General features: G+C 53.9%; 3 long non-coding RNA genes across 10 annotated transcripts in view; 1 reads left to right on the top strand and 2 right to left on the bottom strand.

Moving 5' to 3' along the window:
* LOC115279408 overlaps nt 1-13,604 on the bottom strand; it is a 222,882-nt gene that overhangs the window by 128,350 nt on the left and 80,928 nt on the right. The window lies entirely within an intron of this gene.
* LOC115279410 lies at nt 7-5,462 on the top strand. Its single transcript, XR_003903430.1, has 3 exons — nt 7-158; nt 406-542; nt 5,225-5,462. It is a non-coding gene; the product is annotated as an uncharacterized LOC115279410 (long non-coding RNA).
* On the bottom strand, nt 5,168-13,562 carry LOC115279411. Its single transcript, XR_003903431.1, has 2 exons — nt 11,819-13,562; nt 5,168-5,436 (listed from the first exon to the last, which is right to left on the bottom strand). It is a non-coding gene; the product is annotated as an uncharacterized LOC115279411 (long non-coding RNA).

Here is a 13,604-nt window from a genome sequence, read left to right as displayed (position 1 = left end):
GCCTGAGCCGCCCCAAAAGACAGGGGGAGACACAGATCTGACAGCATGCAACACTCAGAGCTCGGCCAGGGACCAGGGACCGGGCAGCAGCGGAAGTCGGCGGCCACACCCACACAGCCTTCCTCCTTTCTGAGAAAGACCATCAAAGCAAAGCGAAGGTGGGGACAGGGTGGGGAGAGCTCCTGACTGACACACACACACACACACACACACACACACACACACACACACAGCTCCAGCCTGAGGGCCGCAGGGCTTCCGTGCTGCTCAGAGAAAGCACTGTCTGCCCAACGCTCCCTGTAGCTCGGACCCCCTCCACCATCACCTGGCCGTCTGGCCACCACTGCTAGAATTCTCTTCCTGAGCCCACAGCTTGACTGACACCCTTCAGTATCTTTTTGTCAGGATGACCACAGTAACTGAGGCTGCTGGAGTGCGGACCACATGCTGGACACGGTTTATACCCTCTACGGAAGACCTGACCTTGATGAACATTCGCAATGACCCTTAGGGGTAAAGCCTATCACTGCCTCATTTTACAGGTAAGAAAAGCAAGACTCAGGAATGTTAAGTAGCCTCCCCCTTGCTGTGCACCCAGAGCCCACGTTCTGTACGGCCGAGGCCACACACACACCTCACTTTCCCTTGGTCTGTGCACCCAGAACCCTGGATTTAAATGTGACTCTGACGTGACCGAAATTTACCCCGGGGAAGGCCCTTCACCTGAAGGGTCACCTCATCTTCTGCAAGGGGAGACAAAAACACCTGCTCCCCCGGGAGCTAGCCCCCGTGTTGGTGAACAGAACACCCACCCCAGGGCCCAACAACACGGTAGGTACTAGAAATGGTAACTGTCAATGGGCACATAGAGGAGACACACCCCCCCACAGACTGACCTAACTTCTCTAAAGAGACAGCAAATTGGGTGCCAGGGTGGCTCAGTTGGTTAAGCATCCAAGTTCAATTCAGGTCATGGTCTCACAGTTTGTGAGCTGAAGGCCTGCATCAGGTTGGCTGCTGTCAGCAGAGCCCAGTGAGGACCCTGTGTCTCCCTCTCTCTGCCCTTTCTGCACTCATTCTCTCCCTCTCTCTCAAAAATAAATGAACTTTTTTTTAAGGCAGCAAATTAACCTTCAGAAACAAATGGCAAATGAGAAACACTCTAAGACACCAGCCTGCACGGAGATTATGCTGCTTACCTCCTTCCAGAGGGGAGAGGGGTGTAGGAAAGAAGAGAAAAACTTAGAGGGGGCCTGGTTGGACACTGGAGCACCCACGGGCAGGAATGTAAGAAAACAAAGTAGCCCAATGCCATTTTTTTTTCCCCTAAGCCCACCGGGCTCTAGGGCGACCCAAGGGGACTGAATAAGCAATTACCGGAATTATCAATCCCCCCCGCCCCTCCCCACCGCTCCAGGTTCTCCAGTAAATCACTGACAAGCAAACCTCAGAATGTAGCTCCGTCACCTTCCCAGCACCTCCATGTGGATCTGTACCCCAAGATCAAAGTCTTAGTCCCACTTGAAAGCTATGGAGCAAACTTATACCCACACTGCAGACATAAGGAAAGCTACACGGAATGAAGGAAGCAGTCTGGAGTCATCCAGGGCCAGACCTTTCTGGGGAGGAGGAGGCCCAGAGTGAAGGTTTCCAGTGGCCCCAAGTCCCCGTGGGCACCCCCACACACAAACACCACCAGCCTGGTGGCTTGATGGAGACGAAGATGGAGCTTCGCCAGGACAGGTACTTGGGACAGAGGCGGTACTGGATACATTTCTGTTCACTGATTGAATGGGTTGGGTCATGCCCTACCCAAAGAATTTCATGCAGTCACTGCCACTCAGTGAAATGTCCAACCAGACACTGAAGCGTCTCTGCCTCTTTGCAATATGAACCTCACCTCAGTGACGTTCAGCAGATGCCAACACTGGGGCAAAGGAGACCTGCCAAAATGCAGCCAAAGGGGGGCTGGGGGCTGCCCTGTGCAGCCGAGTCTCAGGCTTGTGACTACCAACGTCAACTTGTGGGGAGCACACAGCTCCGTTAATGCCCCCGGCAGCCTGACAGCTGGCTCTGGGCATCACACTCCTGCCTCGGGAGACACACATGACAGCCAATCACATGTCATGGACAAAGAACCTAGGACTTGAGACACGAAGCAAATGCAGCTATGCTCAGTCATCTAGAGAGTGGTGGTGGCAGGATTTGGACACAGCTTTATCAATCTCCCAAGTCCAGGCTCCAAAGCACAATTATGGCCCAAGAAGGCAAGAAGCAAACCAAAACAGCAACCCACCGCCCACCCTCCCCGGTCTCAGGGTGGCCATACACACGGAGTAGATGTCTCTAGGGTCTGTGCCCACCGAACCCAGGAAGACCTCTCTCTGCGCCACCAGCCCTCGCCTGCCTCTGTCTCCACCCCAAGCCCACACCAGAGTGCCACCCTCATGGCGTCACTGCCTCCTTTTAGGGAAAGTGGGTCGCAGGGCTGAGTCTTCTCTCTCAACCCAGCACACTAACTGAATATCAGTGACATCCATCGAGTTGCACAACGGATCGATTCCCATCTATAAAACAGGAATAAAAGCATCAGCCTCCAGGGTTGTTGGGAGAATAAGACAACCCAAGAAAAGAACTTAGTACTAGGTAGGATCCGCGTTCTCACCAATATATCCCTAATCCCCAAACTCTGACAGTTGGTAAACAGAAAAAGAAAAATCAAACAGGCCAATAGGCATGACGCCACACATGCACTGGGAGCATCTAGCCACGTGTGTGCACCTGGGTGTATCTGTGTGGTGTGTGTGTACAATGTGTGCATGTATTATTCAGACTTGTCAAGACAGAAATGTGCGTATGCTGTTGGTTTTTAGTGGAAGACGGAGAAGAAGCTTCTCCGTGCGGCCGGCAAGGCCATGGCTGACAAGCAGCTAACCTGTACAGACGGATGGCAGGCTGGGACACAGCCGGTTTGGCGGGGCCCCTGGTAGAGCAGGTGCGTGCAGAGGAGTAAACAGGGCTGGTCTCTGAGAGTTCACCGTCCAGGTCTTGTAGAATGGACGGAAAGAGCACTCCTGCATTCCCTAGTTTTTGATGCCCTGGAGTGTCCGTGGCCGCTTAGGGAAATCCATCTAAGACTTACCCTTAATCTCCCCTTTGCTCCTTTGTTCATCCCTCTGCCAGGAGACGGGCAGAAAGGGAGGAGCTAAAACCAAAATGGGATAGGCAACGGGGTGCACCCCTGTCAGGTCCACGGGAGGAGCGGCCTGAGCTACCCACCAGAACCCCGCCCGCACCCCAGAGTCTCCTCACGCCGGTGGCAGGCCCCCCACTCACTGTGAGTGCGGTCAGCACTTCCCATCCCCAGCTGCGATGCAGGCCCTGCTCCAAACACCCCTTCCCATCAACAGCCAAAGGCCGGGACCTGGGTGGCGGTGCTCCTGGGAACCCAGAGAACATTCAATAGAGGAAGCCCAGGGATGTGGCAGAAGGAGGAAACGGGGCAGAGCGACCCGCCAAGTTTTCCAGAGGAAATGAGTAACCTGTTGTTAGGCAGTTACACATCGCCAAGCGAGGAAGTGGCATTGTCTGGGGACCAGCCACAGGCCTTACATAACAAACACCCCCCTCGCATTCTGGCCATGGCCGTATTTGGGGATTGGCAAAAACATCTGAGGAGCACCTCTACCCTGTGTAAACACTGGCTTTACTAGGGTGGTAGAGAGAGGTCTGGCTCGCCGGCCTGCTTGGCTCGGGGCTGGCAGTGACACTGACTCAGTGTCTCGGAGGCCCTCCTCCGGCAGCGTGCGCCCCGCTGGGTGGCCGGGGACGCTCAGTGGCCCAGCCGGGCTTGGGGGCCAGGCTGCCGGCCTCCACTAACCCCCTTCCCAATACCGTGATGTGAAAGGGACAGAGACCTCTCTAGAAGCAGCCAGCAGGGCAGAGAGGCGTAGAAATGAGAAACGCTAAGTTCTTGCTAGAGTTGCGGGAAGACGCTAGCAGAGTTGAACAAAACCTTAAAGTTCACTGCAGCTCAAGGGGCACAGTCCTGGGCCACAACACCATGGTCAGGCAGACAGATGGCGCCAAGGCGGAGGCAGTTTTCCCTGGTCTCTCAACCCATCCGCTGCCCTGCATGGAGGTGCACGGGGCAGTACGAGGGGGTGAAGACGCCACGCCCTCAGTGCCCGGCGCAGGCACCTCTTCAGGTGGCCCGCCCGGGCTCCACTGTGTCACTTCCTGCTCAGAACGACCCACTGGGGAGAAATTCTTGCACATGTGCACACATGCACTCACGCACCCACAGATGCACATCCTTTGTTGAGAAAGCTGAGAAAACAGGCACCGAGAGGCTAAGTTCTCTGGCTGATGTCAGAATTTAAACCTGGATCTGGTTTACTCTCCACAAAAGCGATTTCTCCTTGTCGTTGGTTGGTTGACTTTTTTTTTTTAGGTAAATGCTACACCCAATGTCAGTCTTTTTTTTTTTTTAATATTTATTTTTGAGAGAAAGACAGAGCGTTGAGTGGGGAGGGGCAGAGAGGGAGAGAGAGGGTCAAAGAATCTGAAGCAGGCTCCAGGCCCCAGGATGTCAGCACAGAGCCGGATGCGGGGCTCAAACTCACCAACTCTGAGATCATGACCTAAGCCGAAAGTGGATCCTTAACCAACTGAGCCACCCGGGCACCCCCCAATTTAATCTTGAACTTAAGACGCTGAGGTCAAGAGTTGCTTGCTTTACCAATTACACCAGCCAGGCACCATTATTATTTTCTAAAACAATCTCAAACTTAGACAAAAGCTGGAGCAAAGTGCAAATTCTTTTTCCTTATATCCTCTGGAAGCAAGGCTGAGGCCCTGTCACCCCAGAATACTCAGGCGGATGCTCCCTAAAGTGGGACCTCCTCTCTAGAGCCACAGCCCACCATCGCGGTCATGAACCTGACGCTGGGTGCGCACGAATGTCACATCCTCTATCTGCGCAAATCTGTGGAGATCCCATAGTCAATCCCTGCAAAAGTTGTCACCTCTCACCACTCTCCTCCAATCTGGAGAACTGTTCCTCTGTCTTTCCTTAACTCTCATGACCTTGATGCCTCTCAAGGTTACAGGGCAACTATTTTGAAGCACGTCCCACAGTTTGGGTATGTCTGATATGTTCTCATGATTAGATTCACGTTATGCATCTTTATTAACTTTCCCTCTTTTTTTGCATAATTGCAAGGCCAGAGCTGGAGGAAAGATTTCCTGGACAAAAGTAAATCATCTCAGTCAACTGTGATGACAGCCTTCACCCAGGCACTTCTCATCAGGCGAGGGAAGGCAGTGGAGGGTAGTTGGTAACTCGAGAGCGGAGGGAGCAGTCCACAGTCTGGAGAGGGACTCGGTTTCTCCACAGCCCAGGAGATGCCGCGTCCTTCACTCTTGCCAGCTTTGCTTACAAATAAAAACAAAGAAAGAAAGAAAAAGACAAACCTCAGAGCTCAGTTTAAAAAGACCTTTCATGCGGGGCCAGGCCGCTCCCTTTCCCACCCCCTGCCTCTGTTGCAAAGTACAATGCACATGTTTATCTTGCTTCTAAGAAGGGGTGCATTAAAATACTTGAGGATTTTCCCCTCCCAACCCTGGCATGCTGGCCCCCACCGGCTGCACGGCCACATATCATGAAGGGCAAAAGCAGCAGTCAATTATGGCTTCTGCAAACACATATCTTTCCTGAGGTTGGAAGTCACATCACTTGAAAGGCCGACTTTCTTCAAACTTCCAGGAACTGAGTGGCCCAGAGCCCGTCTATTTAAAGGTCAACCTAGCCCTGCTGTGTTTGGAGAGCTGCCGCGGCCACAAGCCTATTCTCGGCCCCTGTCCGCAGCCACCACAGTGGGCCAGGCTGTGAGTAGCACTGTGTCCCTTCAAAGGAGGGGGCGGAATGCCAGAGCCAGAGGCAGGGCCGAAGAGAGGAGGAGGATGCAGGGCCAGTCGCCTCCCTGCTGCCCAGTGCACCCTCTGGAGGGCCCGCAGTGGGTGCTGGGCTTCATGGAGTGAACTCCCTGATGGCTGATCCCTGGAAACACCCAAATCGAGCCTATGTCCCCATTTTCTGGGCTGTGACAGTCCTTAGGTCCCCCCTTTTAGCTCTGTGAGGGGCAGATGGCCCCGCACCCCCCTTAGGGGGTGACCAGAGGGACGACAGCCTATTGCCCCACCAACCACCTAGAAAGCCTTTCGGAAGTGTTCAGCCCTTAGCGTGATGTCAACTCCCACAGCTCTACATGTATGTAATTCTTTGTACATGTCAGGTAGTCGCTTCCTCTCCCCACCGCTGGTCAAGGCAGGGCTGCCGGGGTCTCCGGAGACCACCGCTCAAGGTGCACCTGTAATGCACACAGAGTCCTACACGTGAGCGGTGGGCACAGCTTCCGGGCCCGAGCCACCCAGCTGCTGAGGGCTGGGGCTGGGACCCCAGTGCTCACCCGCGTGATTCCGGAGCACACACAGCCACCACACTCACAAGGAGAAACCCTACAGACCCTGCATGATCTGGCAGGTAGTGCCGCCTGCCGGCTACTCAAGAGGGCTTCAGAGAGGAGGTGGCCTTTAAATGTTGCCTTCAGGGCTCAGAAAGAAAAGGAAGAGCGGAGCACCTGGGTGGCTCAGTCGGTTGAGCGTCTGACTCTTGACTTTGGCTCAGATCATGATCTCACAGCTTGTGGAATCGAGCCCCATATCGTGCTCTGTGCTGACAGCAAGGAACCTCCTTGGGGTCCTCTCTTCCTTTCTCTCCTCCACACGCCTCCCCCACTCACGCTCTTCTCTCTCTCTGTCTCAAAATAAGAAAGAAAGAGCAACCCAGGAGGAAGGTACAGTGTGAGCAAAAGGAGTAAGAACTCTAAAGGGCTCGGGGGGGATGACGACTGGCTGGCAAGGCTGAAGACCCACGTGGGTGAAGGAGCCCAGAAGTCCCCTGGGATGTCTCTGCAGCCTCTGTGCACCAAGTGCTGACTGATACCTGTCACTGTCCAGGGTCACCCACCCAGGTGACCCAAATCCTAAGAGTGGTGGGAAAGAGAGCTTCCCAGCCCAGTTTCCAGATAAGAAGCACAAGGGCCTCAAGAAGGAGCCACTAGGGATCATCTGGTTGTTGGGTGGCCGAGCTTGCCCTTGACCCAGGGCTGTCTGGCACCAAGGCTAGTGTGTCTCCTCTGTGCCTTCCCAAGGCCTTTTTCTGTTGAGATCACTGCTGACACAGGAAAGGATGCTGATGGGGAATGGGGGGGTGGGGGGGTGGAAGAGAGGAAATAGGGAGGGAGGGAGGGAAGGCGAGAGGGACAGTGCCAGGACTGTGATTCAGTGCAGACTTTTCCGAGTGATTAGCTTGAAAAGACTTTGAAACCAAATCCAACCAAACAAAACCCTCAGCGGGCCGAGCCAGGGAGCTCAGGCAGAGAATCTCCAAGACTCAACGTCATTAGGAGGGAGTCAGGGAGGGACGTGGTTACCAGACAGTGTCTTAGGGTGCGCTCCCCAGAGACAGGATCTGAGGCGGGAATGCCCATGTGCCTGTTTATTGGAGAGTGTGCACAGGACGGTGGGGTGGGGGGAGGGGGTGCTCAGCAAGGACGTGGTCTCAGCCTGAGCTCAGGGGAGTTCTGGAGCATGAATGACCCCACAAAGCTCATCCACATGGTAGCACAGATGGGGGGCTGGCCTGCTGTCCCCCTGAGTCAGCAGAGGCTGGGGAGCAGGTCTGGGGGTGAGCAACTTCCTGGATGAGGCAAACGATCTCTGGAGAAGGGGGCAGCCGGGAGGTGAAGCGACCAGGGACAAAACCCCGACAGCATCCACTACAATTAGTCATCGCTGGATGACCAGGAGATGACCAGCACCGATAGCAGTGCCCATTTCTTAGCGTTTCCGGCCTAAGCCAGATACCGAGCCTGCACTGAGTCAGCCTCTCAGATCAGGCTGTAGCAGCTGGGCAAGGAGGGACGAGGGACACGGAGCTACACGGCCCGGCACAGGTGGCAGAGGGCAGCGGGAGAGGCCCGTGGTCCAGGCAGGTGCTCTGCTTGTCTCTCCTAAAGACGCTCATCCTGTGAAATCCCAGGAAATGGGCCGAAGACACAAACTTGTCTCCTGTTCTCCCATCTGGAACCCCCTCCCCGCCCCCCGGCAGGACAGCCCAGGAGAAGTGTGCTGTTTCAGGAGATCATACAACCAGATACTGTTGGTCAGAATTACCAGATAAGCCTCCTACAGTGTCCGATACACGCTCAATGCTAAACAAAAGCTTAGTGGCTTACCAGCTGAGCACAGCTTAACCTCCCAGGCCTCTCCCAGAATGCTGGAGGCTCATTTCCGAGGGAGTGTGCCTTCCACACGCATCCATCAAAAAATGAATGGATGCACAAAATGTGGTGTATTAATACAGCGACATGCTATCCAGCCATAAAAAAGAATTAAGCTTTGGGACGCCTGGGTAGCTCAGTTGGTTAAGTGTCCAACTCTTTATTTCGGCTCAGGTCATGATCTCTGGGTCATGCGATCGAGCCCTGCATTGGGCTCTGCGCTGACAGCACGGAGCCTGCTTGAGATTCTCTCTCCTTCTCTCACTGTCCCTACGCTGCTTGTGCTCTCTCTCTCTCTCTATTTATTTATTTTTATAAATAAATAAACTTTAATCTTTTCAAAAGTTTATTATTTTTGAGAGAGAGAGAGTGAAAAAGAGAGAGTGGAGAAGGGGCAGAGAGAGAGGGAGGCCCAGAATCTGAAGCAGCTCCAGGCTCTGAGCTGTCTGCACAGAGCCTGTCGCAGGGTTGGAACCCACAAACTGCGAGATCATGATCTGAGCTGACGTCCAACTGACTGAGCCACCAGGTTTCCCTAAATAACTAAACATAAGAAGAAAAGAAGGAATTAAGCATTGATACATGCAAAAAATTTCACGGATCAAACTTCGAAGCATTATGCCAAGTGAAACAAGCTAGACCACGTACGTGAGCACAAAGACCAAACGCATGGAGATCTAAATGCTTGGAGACTGAAAGTGGACCAGTGGTTGACCATGGCAGGGCACACGGGGAGAGGTGTGGGGAAGGGGGTGCTGCTAAAGGATCTGGGGCTTATTTGTGGGGTAACAGAAGCGTTCTGAAACAGACTATTGTAGTTAGTGGTCACACAAATCCACCAACGTATTAAAACCGACTTGTACACTTTAAATGGGTGATTTGTAGAGTATGTGAATTATATCTCAATAAACTTGTTTAAAAAAACAAAAGAGCTCTGCTGTCACACGGAGGAAGGGCAGTAAGGCCACCGTGCAGACAAGTCAGCTGTGTGGCTTCCACAACAGTGGGCCAGGTCACGCAGACAGGTGTCCCCCGAACACGCCCCCCAACACAGACTGACAGCCAGAGAGAAGGGCTCCTGCCCCTGCCGCTCCTAACTCCGACCCCTGCAATCCCACGCCGCGGACAGCCTGGAACTCTTCTTTTGTCGCCCTCCCAGAGCCATTCCCAAACAGTGGGAGTTAAACATTTATTTATAAAGAAGTCACTGTTTAATGTTCCGTCTGTGCTTGTGCACCCTGACGCAGGGAAATCCTGGGGTGACAGCCGATGACACGACCCAGGGGAAGCCCACGCACCGGGCGCCCGACCGCCCCCGGACCCCGGCCTCGCCTTCCCTGTCTGTTTGCAGCAGAGCCGCCTTCCTCCTCCTCAGCGAGCCGCCCAGCGCCCCCCCTCCTTCCTCCCACCTGACCCCGGCCCGAGGAGAGCCCTCTGGGGGAAAAGCTGCGGACCTCAGGGCTCCCGAGTAGACGGTCCCCTGAGCAGTTCCTGGGTGAGTAGGGTGCTGGGAGGGGGAGGGTCTTCCTGCTGAGAACCAGCACCCAGAAAAGGAGGTCTCCGAACCGGGGCAGCAAGAGGCCCGCGCGAGGACCAGGAGCGCCTGCGGAGGCCGGCCCCCCACACCGTCCTCCCAGCAGGTCAGTGCCAGGCCCCAGTGCGAACCTGATGTCAAGGGCGAGCATTGAAACCCACTCCCCAGACCTCAAATCCCGGCTTCGACCGCCGCTGCCTCAGTTTCCCCTGCTGCAGAAGCCGACTTAGAAGCTGCTCTGCAGAGAGGCTTCTGAGCATGAAATGAGATGTAACTCCATGGCCTGCAGGGTTATTATTGCGATACGCTGGCCAACACCACCCACCTCCCAGTCCTGGCTCCGTCCTCGTTCGGCCACGACCCTGGGCCATCCCGGGTGCTTGTCCCTGCCCTTCACAGTGGCCGAATCACCAAATGGGAATAAATGAGGTAGGGTGGGGAAATGTTCTTTGCAAACTATGGAATGTTCCTTCCACGCACGGCAGGGGCAGTCAGTGTTACTGGGTGGGGGTGGGGGTGGGAGGTGCCCACAGATGCTGCCCATCACTCCGGGGACTCCTTTTGGGGCCGGGACACCTGTGAGAGGGGCTCATGCCCCAGTACTGTGCTCTCTCCACTGCACTGGGGAACAGCTCTGCTGGTATCTGCTCCGCTGGCCAGCTAGCTCCAAGCCAGAGGGACCCAGATGGACAGGCAAGGTCCTTTTCTGCAGGGACTCTCCCGTGCTCGCCAGGCATAAGAGGGTATAAGGGGGCTCAGGGAGGTGCAGGTCAGGCGGGGAAAAGGAAGGAACAACGGCAGGACCTGAGCACAAAGAACCATGTGGAGAAGAGAACCCAGAGAAAAGCTACTTAAAGTGAAGCCGCTTAAAATGTAAGGTCCAGATATTTACAGTAAGTGGGGCAGGTATGCGTGGTGGGGAGGGAGGGACTTTGTCTTGTGAAGACAAACAGCCCACACCTGCCTTTCGTCCTCAGCTCTACCCCCTCACCTGGCTGTGATCTGGGGCCACTGATGTCACCTGTCCCAGTCCCCATTGGGGGGACTTTACAAGAAACAAAGGACCAAACATTTTATATTCAGGAATCAATGACGTAGCATTTGTAGGTTACAAACGTATGCTGCGTTAATGATAAATAATTATAAGTACAGTAAAGAGTGTCTCTTCTACTTAAATTCATAGTTACATTTTAAACTCTGCTGTTAGTCGGGCAAAGAATCAGTCCATTGCCAAGGCTTTTCTTAACAGGCATTTTGTCACAAAATATAAACTCCCTTTACTCCTCCTCATCAAAAAGATCATTTTACAAAAGACCTTTCTGGACTTCCTTAATCTTCCCAAGGCTTAATTTTTTTTTTATTCTTTTATTTCTAAGTTACTTTCTTTTGATTTGCACGGAATCATCTTGTCTTTCTCTCCTCCACATTACCTGGTCTGACTCTGCCCCCTGCCCCTTCCCTCCCTAGGCTGTGCAGCTCAGGACCCCTGCCTGCCCCTCCCTCCCTAGGCTGTGGGGTAAGTGCCCTGTAACTACCTCTGCTTCCCCTGCCAGTGAGGGCCCGTGAGGCCGGGGATTTGCGTCCGTTCTGCCAGCTGCTGTCTGTATGGGCCCTAGTGAACCAGGCACAGCACCAGAGCCTGGCGCACGGGAGGCGGGAGGGAGATGTGTGTGCTTCGAGGAGCCTGCCCACGGCACCTGTGCCTGCATCAGGACACCTAGAAGTCTGGGCAAGGGGTGCAACTTCTGGCCACTGATCTGCCTTAGAGAGCAAAAGCCCTGTTCCTGCCCCCCACCCGCTGTCATGTCACCGGAAAGGCGGGGACAGACACATACTCATCAGAGCTGCACGTGTATTCTTCACCCCTGGAAAGACAGGGTCTGTCTCTGGCCCACTGACTGGAGATGCAAACTGTCTTTCTTGCAAAATACACACTCACCATGCAGCATCTACAGTTGCTGATTTCCACTGCTTCAGAGGAGTGCGGAAGTAGGTCATCTGCAAAGCACATGGAACACAGACTCCGAGCTGTACTACCGTTTTTCTGTGTATCTTTTACAGCTGTTTTGCCCCTTGGTGATTCAGCAACAACTTTTTAGCAAATCAGTGTTACACATTCTTTCCAGAGTACCAAACTTTGTTTTCATGCAATGACTCTCTTTACACTTCAATTTTCTCCAGGTTATGTAATATTTAATTACCAACACGGCTAACTTTTGGCCAGCGCAGAAATCAAAGAGTCGGAAAGGCCTCCTGGCGCACCAGTATCAACAGCTAATGTTTAACGGGTGTTTGTCGCATGCCCCGGAAAACACTGCTCTAACTCTTTACGTGTATTAACTCATTAGCTCATAAACACCCTAGAAGGCAGGCGCTCATATTAGGTCTAGTTTTACAGATGAAGCATATGGGCACAGAGAGGTTATGCAACTTACCCAAGGTCACACAGCTAGTCAGGAGCAGACCAAATTTTTTAATCTGGAAAGCTGGACTTGTAAGTAGCCCACCAGCCCCGAGCCTTCAGTGAACTGGGGGCCTCACGCAGTCTGCTGCACCAAGAGAACGGGCGTACCCCTCCCCAGGGAAGGAGGCAAACAAAGGTTAGTGAAGAGTTTCTGCTATTCTTGCCCCAGACTGACAGATTTTTACGTTTGGCCATCAGAAAATGACTGATTATCATCAGATATGGGTGGGCTGGACACCAGCAATGAGTTTATTCGTGCATATTTTCATGTTATGATGACTTCTGCTTCCCCGTGCAGTGTGTCTGTGGGAACACAGATATGGAGGACCCCACAACTGCTGTGTGGCTGAGGCATGAACTGTTAGTCGGGGGAGGGAAAGAAATGAGGTGGGTTCAGAGTTAAGGTTAAGGGCAAATGTACCGAGCCAAGGGGTTTGGCTGTGACCCTGTCTGTAGATGCTTCTTCTCATCTAGGGCCAGGCCAGAAGTGCTAGCAGCCTGGGGCTCCTCCGAGCAGACGGCATGCGATGCAGAGAATCCTTCACCTGCTGCTATGCGTGGCATTGCAGGACGGGAGGGCGGAGGCCTGGAAACGGCTGGTGGCCTTGCAGGCGAAGGCTCTCCTTCCACTTGCTGACCTCCCTGGACTCCCACAATGCCTACACCACGGGGCCTGGACAGATCAAGCCACACCCTACACAGAGGAGGCCCAGAGAGCAGGAAAGCCCTGAGCAGAAGCCAGGCAGGTGTGCCAGGGAGAGATGGAAGGTGTGGGATCTGGCCTCTCGGTGCCAGGTCTCTCTCACAGCCCTGTGCCACTCTCCCAACAGCCTGAGCGGGACTGCTCAGGGGAAGAGGTGACCCCCCCCCACACGGACAATTTCACAAAAGGAGGGAGAAGTGCTCAGTCTCCAAAGGGCCCCTCCTAAAACCCAGATGTGCTGAAAGTGTTGCTAATTAAATAACTTTCAAGGCTAGAGAGTCAAGAAAAGGAAATGGCTTTGCTATCTGAATCCCTTCCGTGGGATAGAGGAGGTCACCTCACTACTACTTGAAACAAAGTGTCAAAGAGGAGCTCGGAGGACGTTAAGCTCCTCCGTGCCGAAAAGTGGCTGTGCTGGAGATGCCCGCTCTACGGCAGCCCCGGGGAATCCCCGGAGTGTGGCAGCAGGTGGCTTTGAAAAATAAGCACACAGACAGATGCTACCTTAGACTTGACTGCTCCCCTGTTTATTTGGGGTATGTGGTGGGGGGGGGGGGG

The sequence above is a fragment of the Suricata suricatta genome, chromosome 15 (genome assembly GCF_006229205.1).
Source record: "Suricata suricatta isolate VVHF042 chromosome 15, meerkat_22Aug2017_6uvM2_HiC, whole genome shotgun sequence".
Lineage (NCBI taxonomy): Eukaryota > Metazoa > Chordata > Mammalia > Carnivora > Herpestidae > Suricata > Suricata suricatta.
The sequence above is the reverse complement of the archived record's forward strand: the minus strand, read 5'-3'. Positions and strand labels throughout refer to the sequence as shown.